This window comes from Schistocerca cancellata, chromosome 3, assembly GCF_023864275.1.
Source record: "Schistocerca cancellata isolate TAMUIC-IGC-003103 chromosome 3, iqSchCanc2.1, whole genome shotgun sequence".
Classification (NCBI taxonomy): Eukaryota; Metazoa; Arthropoda; class Insecta; order Orthoptera; family Acrididae; genus Schistocerca; species Schistocerca cancellata.
Window position 1 is genome coordinate 491963696 of NC_064628.1, and position 14038 is coordinate 491977733.

Genomic DNA, 14038 nt, shown 5'->3' on the forward strand with positions numbered 1-14038 from the left:
TTATGTAGTGCGCATAGAGGGCGCCACCGCTCATCACGTGCTGTCGACAGTGAAACTATCTCTGACTAACGTCGTTACTCTCGATCGAAAGCAACCGGTTGTCACATCGTTGGTATAAAATCGACCGTCAAGTCTTATCTAACTTTAAGCCTTCTTCTTTTTTGTTGCAATTATTGTGGTGTTTGTAAATCTCTATGGCTTCTCTGTACATACGTGCATAACAATGCAATTTCTTAGCTAGCACGTTCATCTCACTAAATTTTATTTCATGATCGCCGTGTTGAAAACACGTTCACTACAGCCGATTTGTCGGCGTGTCCCAGACGACAGTTCCTTTTGTGTTTGGTTATTGTTGTTGTTGTGGTCTTCAGTCCTGAGACTGGTTTGATGCAGCTCTCCATGCTACTCTATCCTGTGCAAGCTTCTTCATCTCCCAGTACCTACTGCAACCTACATCCTTCTGAATCTGCTTAGTGTATTCATCTCTTGTTTGGTTAGGTGGGTATTAACACATCTTTTTTTTGTTCAAATATAAACCTTCCCACAAGTACACGGAATTTTGTGCAGCCCAGGGGCTGCAAAAGGATGTTGTGCTTCTTTGCCGATCCTAAACATTCACTAATGTTCTTGGTGGGTCTAAACACTGTTTCAACTCGAAACTCGGCCAGAGCTTTCCCAATGCGATCTGCAATATTGTGGATAAATGGAAGAAAATCTTTCCCAGCCGACAGCTCTTGTGGTTGTTGTATGTTTTCGGACACTTTTCTTCTGGGATGGAGTGCTCGATCTATCTCAGTTAGCAGCATATCCATTTTTCTTAAAGCTGTTTTCAAATGATTTAGCTCCTCTTGCAAATATACTGGCTCACAGATTTTATTAGCCCTGCCCATCAACACTTTCTCTGTTCTGCCTGGGATGATGATTCGATTCATTATAGACATCACAATCGGTATCTGTGTTTTTCTGTATATCTTACGACCTAAGGTCCCATGTTCCTGTTTAATTACTGAAGCATCCAAAAAATTAAGCTGTCAGTTACTCTAGCTAAGCTAGCTAGCTAAGACTTTACATTATTATGCACATGTGTACAGAGAAGCCATAGATATTTATAAACACCACAATGATTTTAACAGAAAAGAGGGAAGCTTAAAGTTAGGTAAGATATGGCGGTCGACTTTGTACCAACGATCTGACAATCGATTACCTTTGATCGAGAGCAATGACATTAGCCAGAGGTAGTTTCACTGTCGACAGCTCGTGACGAATGGTGGCGCCCTCTATGCACTCTGTAATTATAAACGCGACATCCACGGTGTAGCAGCCAGTCGTTGGCTCACCATTGAAGATGTTGTCCGCAGTTGGCAACGAAACGTCAGGAGGAAGAATTCCTCCTGTTCGACCACAGCCTCTTAGGCCGGAACTTTTAATTATGAAATGCTAAGAGTGTCTTTCGCGCGCCAACGTCATTCCAGCCTTTCAACAGCGTGAATGTGTAGGTAGGAGTATTTTCATGCGAGGTGGCGCTCCTCCAGACATTGCACAACCAATGAACCAGCTGCTGCAGATGCATTTCGGAAATGCTAGAATTATCAGCCGTCTTTTCCCTACAGCCTGGCCGTTCAGATCACCTCATCGTAATCCGTGTGACTTCTGGCTTTGGGCTTATCTGAAATATCCTGTGTTCAATGCCCCAATTACAAACGTAACTGAACTGAAAGCACGCATCGCGCAACGCATTCTGATTGTGACCCCTGAAACACTTCGATCTGTAGTGGAACAAGCTGTTTCTCGATTTCATCCTGTGGCAGAAAACGGTGGACAGCATATTAAACATGTCTTACCCCAGTTTTACCCCATTCGTTACTGAGCGAGAGAAAAATGACTGTTTACATGCCTCTGAAAGTGCCTTAATCTCTCTCATCTTTTTCATCGTGATGCTGTACGAGATATACGTAGGTGGAAGCACGACTGTTGCTTTTTGTGAGGTTTTTGGCCTCAAGACAGTTAAAAACACATTTCATTGTAGATTTTTATGTGTTTTTTTATTATTGGCCTCAGGATACTTAAAAACCGATTTTTCCCATCCGATGAGGATGTGTTTGGAGTCGACGGTCGTTCACGGCGAGGTTATCCGCACCATCTGATGCGGTATGACCGTGCCATGGTGGACGGTTTTACTAGCGGTTGAATGCCAAATTTGTGCTCTCACATACGTTGCACAATGCGGTTGGTTTAATGTGCAACTCACGTCATTTTGAGGTTCATCTGACACTTGTAGCCGAAACCATTTACGTTACGACGCTTAAAGCGCCATCAGTGGAGAACGTTTCGTTAATTTTTTTGTTTCCGTTTGGTTCCCCCATTCTTCTACAATATTCCCTTCAAATTTGACTTCATTTTGAGCGGCGCTTCGTTTTCAACGGCATTTTGAAACTGGGACTTTATTTATAATCACCCTGCAGAACTACAAAATTGCTCGCTGATGACGCATTTATATGCGGGAAAGAATCACCGCTCGATGATAGTACTGATTTGCAGAAAGACGTGGACAACATTTCCGTTTGATGTAATGAATGGCAGCTCTCTTTAATGAAACTGGGGTCATATAATTCATTAGTAGGGAAGGCATATGGTATACTTATTGTAAAGTTTCTGGAATAGAAAATCACATACAAGACGCTAGTCTAACCGATTCTAAAATATTGTTCCAGTGGTTGCAGCCCTTACCAAGTAATCGAGGCAACAGACATCGGAGACGCACTGCTAGGCTCGTAACAGGACAGAAGAGCAGAAATGTAGCAGAACTGTTGGATAACTGAGTTGGGAACCGCTGAGAGAAAGGCGGCAGAGTTCTTGCGAAACCGTTTTGCTTGAATTTAGAGGACCTTACTCGAGGGTGACTGTGCGACTATTATACTGCCATCTAGGTATATCTCGCACAGACATCACGAGAATGAAATGAGAGAGATTAGGACACGTTCATAGGCAAATAAACTGTCATTTTTCTCTCGCACAAAACTCAAATGGAGTAGAATAGTACCGGTAAGACGTACAGTCCGCTTTGCACTGTACAGTGGCTCGCGGAACATTTATGTAGGTGTTGATTGGGTGTGCACTTATTCCAATATTCCGTTAGTCCATCTCCTCCTGCCCCATCTTCCTAGGCATCCCAACCTCCTCACACTGTCCATCTCCTCCTCACCCTATCTCTGTCCGTCTTCTGCTTCCCCCTGCTGCCTGTCATTTCCTCTTCCCCTTCTCTCTACAAGCTATCAAGCCATACCAATAGCACGCTGGTCGTTCTTACTCCCACGGTAATGTTTCCAGATCGTAACTAACAAGTATACCAGATTTGGGTGAAGTCCCTCCAGAGGTTTAGGATGAGCATTTTACCTGTGGCTCTGCCAGCGTACGCACAAGTCAAACTTATTTCACATATATTTAACATATTTCATACTTATTTGCACACATATTTCGCCTGTACCCCTAGCGAATTACGCCGTGCAGTTTCATTTTCACACAGCTCAATGTTTATGACGTCATATCTGCTGGACTGTGTGTCGTAGAATGATATAATTTCCTGGTACATTCAGTGATATAAGTGAATGTTGTCTGGAAATTGTGCAGCGAATACCGTCAGTAGTAAAGAAGTAATAAATTGTCACGTTTAATGCGACAGCTTTACTGCAAGAACAGCGACAATCTAGTAAGTGATAAACTTTTTCTCCTTTCGTAGTTTTGTGGGTGTTGTCGGCGAGGAAAAGTTGCTTAAAGATTTGAAATTATGCGTAAAGTATTTTGTAAGTCACCAAGTGCTCTCATTCTGAAATATTGGATGATTAAAGTATGGGTATTCGCGCATCGTTGGCTACACTGCTTTATCATTCCCACCCCCATCCCTTTGATTAATAGATGGTTCTTACCCCTACAGCTAGTCTTAATCAGACATTGATATGTGCACCAAGTTGGGCTGAAATCAGCCATGTGGCTTAGGAGATGTGGAACAGACGTGCATACATACACACGTAACATATATCCATTTTTGTAATATATGTGTATTTCTAAGCTGAGAGTTCGAAGTCTCATGCATGACGAGGTTATTAGTGGCGTAACATTAGAGCAATGAAAGCAGAAGAAGAGAGGGAAGCGGATGTGGCGTGTTAAAGGATCGAGCCTGGCATCTGGCCTCAGCGGAGCCGTTCACCGCAGCGAGATTCCGCACTTCCTCAGTCTTGCGCAAGGTACAGTCACCTACCGCAACAAGACGCGTCATCCGTTCAGGAATGCTTCTCGAGTAAAGATGATGAACATACATTACTCAGTAGTCTAAACCTTATTCAATAGGAGACACCTCCATCGTAATCTAAGGCCAGCTATTGCAGTTTACCTTTTTTTTTAAGTTGGATTCATTTTCCTTAGCTACTTGTACAATATTGTTTACGCTAAATAAATTATTAATTACTACTCATCTTTCGAAAGTGAGTTTTGTTTTGCTTCTTGGCTAGATATTGTTTCAAGTCCAATTGAGGCCTTTATCAAGCTTATACACTGTGGGATGCTGGGAGGTGTCGTCGCTGAGTGACGGTAGCTAAGATGAATGGCAGATAGCTCTAAATACGGATAAACGTAACTTAATTCAGATGAGTAGGGAAAACAATCCAATAATGTTCAAATGTAGCATTATTAGTGTATTGCTTTACACATTCACGTCGATTAAATATCTAATGTGGCGTCAACTGAAACTACTTGCAACTCAGCGGCCGAATGTCCCCAGGTGCGGAATCCCGGCTGTCAAGTCCTCACGATGATTTTTGATTTCAGTATCTAGGCGTAACCTTGCAATGCGAAATGAAGTGGAACTAGCACGTAAAGGCTGTAGTAGTCAAGGTGAATGGTCGACTTCGGTTTATTGGGATGATTTCTGAAAAGTGTGGTTCATGCGTTCTGGAGTACACGAGACCATTCTTGAGTGCTGCTCGTGTGGGATCCCCATTAGGTCGCTTTAAAGAAAGACATTGAAGCAATTAAGAACCGGACTGGTAGATTTCTTAGCCATAGGTTCTATCAACACGCTAGTATTATCGGGATGCTTCGTGAACTTAAGTGAGAATCTCTGGAGGGAAGACGACGTTCTTTCCGCGGAACACTACTGAGAACATTTGGAGAACCGGTATTTGACGCTGACTGCACAATGATTCTATCTCCACCGATGTACATTTCTCATAAGGACCACGAAGATAAGAGAAGTTAGGACCGGTAGGGAGACATATAGACGGTTGACATATGACTGTCGTCAGCAGTCTTTACGCAGCCTGTTACGTACTTCTGTTTAACCTACTTGTCTCATTTATGACATTTGCCAAATTGTATGTATTTTACGTACCACTGTAGAACATCGTTGTATTTGGTGTGCTGTTGAGTCAGTTATGAGTTATACGCGTTTTCGATCCACCAGATGTACTTCTTTTCTTCCAGCGATGATGATTATAATAAGCGAAACCGGTAAAGCATAAAGCTGAATGTGTACAACTGATGGCTATAAAACGATTTCTTCAAATATTAAGCACATGTAGCAAGCCACTTACATAAAGTAGTGGTTACGAGACTGTATAGCAAGTGATTTTCTAACACTATCAAATTATGAGTTAATTCAGATAAGAGCAACACAGATTCGGAATATAGAAGTTGTGAGAATTGTTAGCGTAAATTTTTCTTATCATACGATAATTAATTATAATTTCTCCGATTTTTACTGTGAACGTCGCCAACTTACCATGATACATCTTGACAGAGATTTGAGCCAAAGTATTTTATTGCGTGGTCTCTAAAGTCTTGGTTATCAGCCAATGCTAAACCATTAATTCAGGTTACTGTTATCTTCAGTTGAAAAGCGTTTTGTTGTACTGTTGAGAGACATGCGAAAACAGTTGACAGTAAAGGTGTAGTAGGATGGGAATCACCCCAGTTAAAAAATTATTAAGAAAACTAGGAAACATCTATTCTCGAGGAAATGCATCAAAAGCTATCCTAATTGATTTAATGAATTATAGATATGATTTTCTTCACAAGGATCTTAAGAGAACTTTAGTGCGAGATGACGTAACTGGAACAGTTGCCTAGGCACAAGCAATACCTTCTTTTATTCAGTAACGTAATTAGAAACTTTTGAGTGTGTCTGACTAAAAACATTTGGAAACTGTCAAGGCAGCAGAGATAAATGACAACACGATATGAACAGCTCATAGATTTCAAAGACACAAGGACATAAAGTAAACAGCACGAGACAGTAAGATAGGGATGCGTGAGAAATTGGTTAGCAAAATTATACTAATACTTTAGTACACTGCCCAAGGGTCTTGGTCCTAAAATCGGTTAACGTGCTAAAAGTGACATTTCTGTTGCTCATTGACCTTCTATGGATAAAAAGAGGACACATGTCTCTGCGACAGACTTCCTGTTAAATTCTGTACTCAGTATGCAATACAGCTGGTCCTACTTTTAACTTCGGTTGTTCAACACTGACCTCATTATTAACGATTCTTCACATGTAACTCAGATGGAGCCTAAGATAGAGCCTTTTTCAATGGAGTAGTGAGGCCTAAACGAGGAACGACCGTGACGACTTTTGGCAATAGATTTCTGAAGTAAATTTTAAATCTGAATAAGATGATCTTCTTTAAAATTACTCCTTTTCTGTGTTTTTATATTAGATTACAGGAATCATATTCCATAGTTCCCAGGTAGGAGAGTGTCTGTGATGTAAAAACAGGTAAAACACAGGCGTTTTATTTAAGTGTAATGCAACTGAGCTGAAGTTACGAAATCTGCAGCTTTAGAACTCTAACATGAAGAGTATTATAACCAATACACTGGCTTGAAGAATAATTTGAGAATAGTTTCCAACTTGTCAACCAGATCGGCTCTGCCACGTTGTTGAATACATTTGCATCCAAGTTTCTGACTCTTTTCTCTACTATACTACTCTTTTGCAGTTTTTAAATTGATTGTTTGCGTACATTATTTCTGAGCATTACTCATAACGTATTATGGCAGTAGAAGGTCACCACAGAGCTACGACTGTAAGTCAATTATTATCCGCAATTTAGTTATATCTTTTTTTATTTTCGTAGTACTGTTATTTTACGTTGATGACGTATGATTTATTTATTTGTTGTTATATCTTTGCAATTTTTAAGCTGTTTGGTTAGTTTCGTTATAGCTGCCGTGCTGTTAATCATGGCTGCTCCGCTGTCTATTTGCAACAATGAAGAGCAACGTTCAGTACCCGTTTTTTGTGGTCGGAAGGCGATATGGGGCCGAAATTCATCCAAGACTTTCGGTACAGTACGGAAAAGTGTTTTTCAACAACTGAGTGTCTACGGATGGATTGAAAAATTCCGAAATGGTCGCACAAGTGTTATGCACGATGAAGGAGCTGGACGACCGTTTACCGCCAAAGATGAAGAAACCATTGAGGGTCCACGTGAAATGATACTCTTAGACAGACGATTAACTATTGACGAAGTGGCACATCGTCTACAAATTGGTCACGGTTCGCCCTACTAAATCATCCACAGCACACTTAGGTTTCATAAAGTTTGTGCAAGATGGGTTCCAAAACAACTAACGCAGTTGCTTATACGCACTTGGAGATCTGCCAAAAACATTTGGATCGCTATGGTAACGAAGGGGAAAACTTCTTCAACAGGATCATTACTGGTGACGATACATGGATCCATCATTACGAACCGGCGAGTAAACGGCAGAGTATGGAATGGAAACATCCAAATTCGCCGTGCAAGAAAAAATTCAGGATTCAACCGTTCGCAGGAAAACTGATGCTTACGGTTTTTTGGGAAGTACAAGGTCCATTACTACAACATTATGGGGAAAGGGGCACAACAATAAACAGTGTACTTTACAGTGAGATGCTTACTGCCAGGCTAAAGTCTGCAATTCGAAGCAGACGCCGAGGATTGCTGTCAAAAGGTGTTGTATTGTTGCACGGCAATGCCCGTCCGCATACTGCTGCCCACACTGCTGAAACGCTTCAGAAACTCAAATTTGAAGTACTGAATCATCCTCCATGTAGTCCCGATCTTGCACCTTCTGATTATCACTTGTTTGGTCCACTCAAATAGGCATTAAGGGGCCATCGATTTGCCTCGGACGAAGCAGTAAAAGAAGAGGCGCATTCCTGGCTCGCAGCTCAACCGGCAACCTCCTTTTATGAGGGAATCAGGAAGCTTGTACAACGACGGATCAAGTGCGTTGAAACTCAAGGAGACTATGCCGAAAAATGATGTTCTTGTAAGTTTCCTATTTGATTACAATAATATTTTATAACTACTTTGCGTATAATAATTAACTTACCTTCGTACATATGCCTTGGGGGTATTTGAGCGAGGGGTTACAGGCATACACATTAGAAACCAGCGGGTTTGTTTTGGGATTGCAGCCTTCTTGATAATTCAGGATTGCAGATAAACAAAGGAATTATTATAGGTGTACATGAGAATATCTGGATAAGAGTGAGTGCCGGGAAGTGCCACAACGAAAGACACTTGGGAGCAGTGGAGGAGCTTCCATGTCACACACCAGACGCTTCCTACGATCTTTTCCGCGCAAAGATCGGAAATTTTGGTACTCCGCCCGTAGACTGGTAGTTGTGATTACGCCCTGTCACTAGTTCACTGAGTGAGATTGCAAATTGGCTCCCCATCAATGGTATCGGCAATACCATGGGAAATTCATCGGCCTGAAGAACAGAGTGTGTGGGGGGGGGGGGGGGGGATGAACAGCACTGCCGAGAAGGAGCAGGCAGGTGATGCGACAGTCAATGAGTGTGGACAATGATCGATCAGTGCGAGGGGTTCCCATAGGTGCCTGCGAAAATGTGATTTGCACTCTGCTTCACACAAAGTGTTCTGAATTGGCCTTCTGAAGTACTGTCAACCTATCGTCAGCTCAGCTTTCACAGAGACGGATCCCTGCATTCATTACTATGTATATCGTCACACTGTGACGTCTTCATTTTCAGTTCCCTGTGAGAGGAACTTGCTCATGGTTCAGTGCTGGAATCCTTAAGAATCTCACTGTGTATCCCTTGCCTGACTTCTGCCGCTGACTGCACCTGCGCGCTAATCCCTGCAGACAACAGATACTGAGCACATAGACAATAACATCGTGCCGGCTAGGGAGATAATTACGCCGGCTGGCACCCAGTGAAAGGAAAAAGAGCTAAGCCAGGTCGCCCTCGGAGCCGTGTGACATGGACGACTAAGGTTACCGGCTGTCAATCAGAGTACACATCTTGAGAGGAGTTAAAAACATCGTATCAGCAGCACCCTCCAGCAGGTGACATTGACTTTGTCAAACCTTGTAACGTCCCCTTTGAAAAATTATGAATGACTGTGCTGGAAAAACTCTTACATTATTCGATTTTCAAACAGCTGAGCAAAACTCAACGTACTCAGATAGTTTTATCTTTATTTATTCTGATCACCACTTAACTGACACACAATATTTTTAGCGCAACGCAGTCTGACTTTCAATAATCCCTACAAAAGAATGGCCCTGACTAACAGTAACCTATACCTTTCGTGAATCACTTACCTCACAAAAATCTTCGTTACTCGAACTACTGCAATACAGCGAGCGCCAATACTGCCAGCTAAGGAAAAGATTTTAACTACTGAAGGCACTAACTACGGATAGGCATAGTTAGCAAATGAAAGATTTTGATGGAGAACATGCAATGTATTTACATTAATAATGTTCAAAAGTCATCATATATATATCTGTCAATTCATGACATCCGTCTTTACAAATTTCCTTTTTCTGGCGGACTCACGTTCAGATCGTTCACTTATAGTAACCTCTCAAAACTCTGGCATCTCTCTCTCCACACCCACCACTGCTGGCGGCTCACCTCCAACTGCCCAACGCTACGCGCTGTTCACATCCAACTGCCCAACACTACACAAGTGAATATTCCAAGAATGAGTCCAACAAGCCACAGACTGCACATAGCACAGTCAGTGATTTTCATACAGAGCACTACGTGGCCTTACCAACATAAAACCGTGAACAGCCTACTTACAACCTGACTCCGAACGGTAAGGAACAAAACGAAGAAAAGGTCGCTAACGCATGCTTGTGTGGTGGTGAACCAGGGGGTAAAACAGTTCGAATCCTGGTCGTGGAAAAAATTTTCGCTGCCGGTATTTGGTCAGCAAGGGGAATGGAGATGGTGGCGTAAAGTTCTTGATCACTAGACTTTGCGCCAACGCCCTGGTTTAAATACCAAACCTCTCCGCAATGTCGAATGAAGGGGGGACATCTGACACTGTTGAAATGATCCGCCCGTCGGATGGAGAAGTTAAGCTTGGCGCCCTCCTTGTTTCTATTCGCGGCTATGTGCCGGCACCGGGTTTCATCCTCTCCCTTCTCTCATCATCATAATCATCATCAATAAACACTGAAGACCCAAAGAAACTTGTACACCTGCCTAATATCGTTTATGGTCCCCTCGAGCACGCTGAAGGGCCACGTGGTATGGACTCGACTAATGTCTGAAGTAGTGCTGGAGGGATTACAGCATGAACCCTGCAGGGCTGTCCATAAATCCGTAAGACTACGAGGAATCGAGATCTCTTCTGGACAGCACGTTGCAAGGCATCCCAGATATGCTCGATAATGTTCATGTCTAGGGAGTTTGGTGGCCAGCGAAAGTGTTTAAAGTCAAACGAGTGTTCTTGGAGCCACTCTGTAGCAACTGTTGACATCTGGGGTGCCGCATTGTCCTTCCGGAATTGCCTAAGTGCGTCAGAACGCACAATGAACATGAAAGGATGCAGGTGATCAGGCAGGATGCTTACTTACCTTTCACATGTCAGAGTCGTATCTAGATGTATCGGGCGTCCAATATGACTCCAGCTGCAAACGCCTCACACCATTACAGAGCCTCCACCAGCTTGAACAGTCTTCTGCTGAGATGCAGGGTCCATGGATTCATGAGGTTGTCTCCATACCTGTACACGTCCATCTGCTCGATACAATTTGAAATAAGACTCGTCCCACCAGGCAACATGATTCCCTCCAGTCATCAACAGTCCAAGGCGAGGCATAAAGCTTTGTGTCGTGCAGTCACCAAGGATGCTCTGCGCCAGACTCTTGTTTTATATAAGCGTTGCCGACCGGAGCGACGCATTCTGCCTGTTCACATATCTCTATATGTGAATACGCATGCCTGTACGAGGATCTTTGGCACTTCGGTGTATAAAAGGGACGGCGTATAGAACGTTAGTGCGACCCATCCTTAAGTACTGCACCAGTGTTTGGGTCCTGCACCAGGTCGGATTAAAGGGAGACGCAGAGAAAATTCAGAGACTGGCTGCTAAATTTGTTAGCGGTAAGGTCTATCATTACGCGAGTGTTACCGAGATGCTTCGTGAACTCAAACAGGAATCACTGGAGGGAAGACAACATTGTTTTCGTGGAGCGCAATTGAGAAAATTTAGAGAACCGGCATTTGGAAAACAATTCTACTGCAGCCAACGTACATTTAGCGCCAGATAAATTAGGCCTCGCACGGAGACATATAGACAGTCCGTAGCTCTATTTGCAAGTGGAACAGGAAAAGTTACTAGTTGTGGTAGAAGTACCCTCCGCCACGCACCGTATGGTGGCTTGTGGAGTATGTAGATGTGCTGTTTAGAACGTTAAGCAGCCGTGATGGACTGTGGCTGTCATAATTGGCACCAGTTTCACCACTGCGGATATATTGTTACTCTGCCGGGTGTGTCCCTGTTTGCATTGGCTGAGAACCTGTGGTCTGAGCAACTACAAAATTTTGGAGTGGCAGCGATTCATAAAATTTTTGTACAGAGGCCGATTGTTTGTATTACACTCACGTGCGAGTATCAAATTTACGTTGTTGCCTTGTAATCAGCGGAAACACAACGTAAAAGCAAGCTTTGCATTTTACAGAATAACTGAACTCTATTGTGTTGAAAATGCTATCGGTATGTATCCATCAGTTTAGAGGGAGATAGTAGACGAACATGCAAACAGACGAACGGCCATTCTGTTCTATATTTGTAGTAGTTATATGAATCCTGACTTACGAATTCCATTTCTCCGTTAACGCAATTTGCTTACTAATGCGTTTCGGAAGAAGGCGAACGTTTTCTGTATTCCGTGTGGTATTAAGTAGTTCACGTAAAAACAAGCTGCCTGGACGTATCTGCACACTGCATCGCCACTGATTTTAATTGCGTGACGCCCCGATACAACGTTGTTAAACAACTTGTAGAAGCACCTTACGACGTAGCGGGGTAGTCAGAGTGGGGCCTCGCCACTCTCACGTAAGTTTACCGACAGATTGTAGAGGGCCTCAGACCTCCTTTGCGCAGTGTTACAGTGCAGCTCATATGAGTCCATTAATGGCATTTACCTCATGTTATTAATTTGTTTATGCTTTATTGTAATGTAACGTACCAACCTTTTGCTATATAGTCAGCTGACGTGTAAAGTTGTATGATGCTAGCAGATGGTCAGAGCCACCCATTCATAATGGTCTAGTAAGCTTCACGCTGAAGTTTACAAGGCTGTAGCAGGAGCAGAATCCTGTCAATTGTTTTGTAAGGTTGAGAGGCACCCACATGCCTTTCTCATACTGTGGCATCAAGCAGTCAGGCCTGCAAGATGAGTGGTCTGCCAAGCGAGTGGATACATTCTTATTTATCGAGTAACATGAACTCTCGTACTCACAATTAAGTTACAAATTATCCTCCTGTATGAATAATACGCAACGGAAACACGCATCTGACTATCAGTAATTTACAGAACTCTGACTGTACACTACGCACTGGCAATACCACATTTTCTTTCCTTTTTTATTTAACGGCTTTTGTCTACACGTGGCCCCCGCACTGAATATGAATGGCACACACATTATAAATTCGGGACATTATGGCAACATACAATTCAATGGAAAAGTCCACCAATCTTTTTCTTTTCACTATCTTATTTATTCCGATAAATTCTCTAACCTAAACACACAAATTCTATAACCTACAACAATAACACATGAGAAATTCCGCCCAGTGGGCATGACTTTACATTGGTGAATCTCTATATTATGGTCTCGCAAATATTTAACGCTTCAGTGCACTTTCTGGATAGGATGGTGGATCTTTTATTATATCTCACACTTCGACTCTCACAATCATCATCACGAAACTTTCCTCCAGACCGAGCGGTACAGAAGGAACAAGCATAACCCACTAATCTTTTGAAACTACCTCGCTACACTCCCATGCAAACCACACATACCCGAATTACATGACATACACCACACTACAATATAAAATACAAGACAGTGAATAGTCACAACATTATCACTTTCAGGTTTCCCACTTCAATTAATATTTATCCCAGTTTCACACGACACTGCCCCACTTCGTAATTCTACTTTCCTACTATGAACTCTGGAGATACAGGGCGTTTCAAAAAGAAAGAGCAGATTTCAAACATTTATTTCTCAAAAACTACAAATGATAGAAACACAATTCAAACGTTTCTTGTCAGAGAAAGGTTCAAAGTTTTTCAATGGTCCGCGCAGAAGTTCCATGCAAATCCGCAGTGGCGCTGGCGTTTGTTTGTAGGAAAATGGCGACGACACCACAGGAACGATCATTTTGTGTGCTGCAATTTGCAAAGTTAGAGTCCATTGTTGGTGTGCAACGTGCATTCCGCCGTCAATTCAACAAACAGCCGCCTCGTCATAAGCAAATTTATGAGTGGCATCACAGATTCGTAGAAGATGGTTGCATCTGCAAGCGAAAAAGCACGGGTCGTCCACGCACATCGGATGAAAATGTCGAGCGTGTCCGTGCAGCTTACGAAAGGAGCCCTAGAAAATCCACGACACGGGCAAGTCACGAACTAAACATGTCTAAAACAACGGTATGGCGCGTTCTGAGTAACCGTCTGCACATGAAGCCGTACAAACTGCAGTTATTGCAAGCATTGC